Source organism: Amblyomma mixtum, chromosome 8, assembly GCF_055824585.1.
Source record: "Amblyomma mixtum isolate Tamu chromosome 8, ASM5582458v1, whole genome shotgun sequence".
NCBI classification, from domain to species: Eukaryota; Metazoa; Arthropoda; class Arachnida; order Ixodida; family Ixodidae; genus Amblyomma; species Amblyomma mixtum.
Window position 1 is genome coordinate 35,246,834 of NC_143019.1, and position 4,231 is coordinate 35,251,064.

The window sequence follows — 4,231 nt, forward strand, 5'->3', positions numbered from 1 at the left end:
TGTGTTCACTAAAGAGAAAAGTGTTTTCAGTGATCTGAGCCAAGTACGTCGTTATTGCACCTGTCGGAAAGTTATCGAGAACAAAATTTTTCAGCTCTGGGTTCTGACATCCACCTAATGTCTCTGGGCTCCTTCGTAAAAGTGTCATAGCTAAGGAGACCATGTGACAGGCCTAGATCATTCACACCGTGAGCTTTTTGGCTTTGCCATCTGCGAAACTCAGCATATGTGTCATGTACAAAAACTTGTCAACTAGATATGACCCAAGAAAAGGAGGTTACCACTCTCTCGCGGCGCCTTCGTCATCATAAAAAACTGCTCATTTACACTCAAAAGCACAAAAAAATATTGGCGGAAGTAAAAACATTGCGGTGCTTTACAAACAGCTTGCTGCTTAGCTCATACGAGGCGCCATTTTCTGTAAAATTCGATGAAATGCCCGTAAGGGCAGCTGGGGCTCGAAGCCGAATTTCTGAATTGGTAAGGCAAACTAGGTTTAGGTTTAGGTTTATGGGGTTTAACGTCCCAAAGCGACTCAGGCTATGAGAGACGCCGTAGTGAAGGGCGCCGGAAATTTGGACCACCTGGGGTTCTTTAACGTGGACTAGCATCGCACAGTACACGGGCCTCTAGAATTTCGCCTTCATCGAAATTCAGCAGCCGCGGATGGGATCGAACCCGCGTCTTTCGGGTTCAGCAGCCGAGCGCCATAACCACTGAACCACCGCGGTGGGTGGTAAGGTAAAACATCTCTGATTCACATTTATCCTCTCCCGAAATAAAACACATGCTAAATACAGGCCACTCCACATTCCGACGTTGGCCTGGATTACATTGTTATCGGCCAGCAAGTTAACGCGAGGTCTCAAGGGGTGCGTTACCTAATCTGGCTTTTCCAAGGTCGTTACCCAAAAGAAGTTCTTGAGAGCAAATGTTATTGGAGGCCTTTAGTTTGTGTTATCATTATCGAGGGTCTTCCAACTCAAGAGGAAGAAGACTGGTCCCAACCCTTCTGCGGCCAGCTCGCCACCTTGCCGAACCAGCGAAGTGGTAAAGCTGTAGTACAGGACGCATATGCAATATCACATTTGTGCGCTCTATTCGCCAGTATACTGCCGACCAAGTCGGCATGAACAGGTCGGACTGTTAGCAGCTCGTTTCTCGTGACCTTGTCCGACAGGAACACAAAAAAGCATTATTACCACTTCATCGCGCCTTTCGTTAGGTCGATGGAAAAAGAATTGAATTGAATTGAAGTTTATTTCAGTATTAGGAGTACTGAGGACACGCAGACAAAAAAGCCATACTTGGCTTGACGAGGTCCGCGCTCCGTTACAGGGCATACAGCATAACAGCTTAACAAATTACATTGCACCATGAGAATGCACAGACAATAAATGCAGATCATTCTAACTGACAGAACAACCAGCAATTATAGAGGCTTACACTGAGCATATAATGAGAAGCATTTGGGAGCACTTATACAATAGGTAAAGCGTGGGAATTTAACAGGGTTGGTAGTTTGTGCGACAACATTTGGTGTCCATAATTAGTGCGCAAAGAACGCAGATGTTCTTTTGCACTCAAACCTGAAAGACATTGAAGGAATGTGTCATTGTGTTTAGTTGATGTTTGGCATTGTTTTAACAGCGTATCTTCATATAATGCAGTTACAGGTTTAAGATTTAATGACGTGAAAAGGGGTGCTGTATGGGCGTCGTACGGTTGATTGGCAATAAGACGCACCACTCGTGTTTGTACTTTATACAATTTGTCTACATTTGTTTGTGTTGTGGTACCCCACACCAGGTAACAATAGCTTAGCGAACGAAATAGTTGAAAAAAAATTTAAAACAACACATTACTGGAAGTTCATAACTCTCGCGATCACTTCGTAGCACAGATTGTATTTAGAGCGGATAAAGATTTAGTCCTATTATTCTTGCTTTTATGTGTGGTCGTTAAATATTTGCATGCATAGGCGCGATGTTCAAAAATACACACGTAGAGGCTGACATATACGTTGGTGCCAGCTACACTGTTTTCGTACTCGCTCTGTGTCTCTGCTCTCGTCGCATCTTGTTATGCTCTCACGATGACTGTCATGAGGATCGTTTTCTGTTTTGAAAGCCATGCGAGCTTCGTCGTGTGAAAGCTGACATGATGCGACAGATCTCATTTTCTCTCTGGTTAGCCTTTTGACTTTGCGAGCTGGCGTCAAGTGAAGATTGTATTTGACGTTATAGTTCAGCAGAAATCATGGATGATTCCTAGAAACTTGATCCTATAACTTGTTTATAATTTACATCTACGCTTTTTGTTTTATGCTAAATTGGCAATTTTATGCGCATTGGCAACTGCATGAGAGTTATTGCAAGTGACAGGCGAGAGAAACCGATATATGTATAATGCGAATTTCCCAAGCTTGAACAAGAATTCGCGAGCAATGCGAAACACAAAGCGTCCAGATCATATCCTGAAGGTTAAGCATGAGATTTGCGTGCCGTTTGACTTATGAAAGTCAGTAATGAGAAGTACGGTTTGTGATTAGCTAGCAGTATTCTTCAAACCGCATCCGCTTTTCAAATGCGAATCGCATCAGCGTAGTATTGCAAGGGTGGAAGAGCGGGCTAGTTGGTAGTTCATCTTGGGGGGCTAGTTCATCTTTCTTCGTCCGTATCTTAGGAGTGCGCTGTGTTTTTCCCCCAAGCGTAGTATTGCTCTGGAAAATCTGTTTTCACATACATGCTTATATGCAATTGAAGCTTTTGCGGGAGCTGCATTGTGAGGCAGAGAGAAGTTATAACAGACTCACAGTGACGAATGACACAAACACATGCAGTAATTAAAGCTCAAATATTATCGCTCAATCATAATTTCTCGGGAAACGCATAAATAGCTTATTCCACAAATAAAGAAGGTCGATGATGCAGCCTGTACACTGGGACATACGTGCAGAAGCCAGAAAAAAAAGGTGAGTATAGGATTTCCCCATACAGTTAGTGGTCAAGAAAGCACGAACTTTGCCTCTCTTGTCCGCCCCGCTGCGAACACTTGCGGTTCCTCCGCTGTGCATTATTGGTCATAAATAATGATTTTTTATTTTATGATGAATCAACCCAATAGATAATAAAATTTTATGTCGTAAATGTTGACCAAGTGCATGTTTCTACCTGTTAATATAATTGATGATTCATAAACACCATTGCTGTAAGAAGGAAAAAAAACAATAATGCAACGCCACGTCCCCTTCTACAAGTCACAACACCACACCCCACCTGCGCCTGCTCAGCACAATGGCGGAAATTTAAAAAAGCGGCCTGGAAAAGGGTATTTTAAAGCTGATAAAAACTACAACAAAATTTGCAAATATTCAAAGACGGACACTTTTCTTTATCGTAAATGAGTTCATTTTGTTGGCTACTGGATATTATTTATGAATGCGGCTACTGTTATCAGCATATAGAGAGGCTAATTGTAATATATTCCCAGAAAGTGAACTTTTCTTTATCTTAAATAAGTTCATTTTGTTGACTACTAAATAATATTCATGACTGCAGCTATTGTTAGCAGCATGTAGGGAGGCTAATTGTAATATCTTTCCAGAAAGTGAAGCTGAGCCTGTAATCGCATGAATCGGATCCACAGACAAGCCCTGAAAAACGAACTGAAACAGTATACGAGGGGGTACCCAAAAAAAACCGAACTGAGAGCGCGCTGCCACTCGTAGACGTAGTAGAGAGTTCTACCGCTAGATGGGGTTAGTAGAGACCTTCACGACACAGCTGTGCAGACGACATAAGTTTGTAGGTAAAAATTTGAGCGTAGTGTTGTGTTTCGCTTCCAGTCATTTTGTTCCGCCTGCGAAATCTTTATGGCAAATTTAAAAGAACAAAGAGTGTGTTGGAAGTTTTGTTTCCTGCTTGTAAAATCGGCGACAGAAGCTTACCAAATGTTGCAACAGGCTTTTAAGGAGGATGCTATGAGCCGCACACAAGTTTTCGAGTGGTTTGGGCGCTTCAAACGTAGTGAGATGAGTGTCGAAGACCATGCTCGTTCTGGGCGTCCTTCAACGGCTCGAAACGATGAAAACGCTGAAAAAATCCGTCAAAAAATGAACGAAGATCGTCGTTTCACGATCGACCAAATTTCAGAAGAGACAGGTGTGGGTTGGAGCTCGTGTCAGCGAATTTTGACTGAGCAGTTGCAAATGAGACGTGTTTCCGCTAAA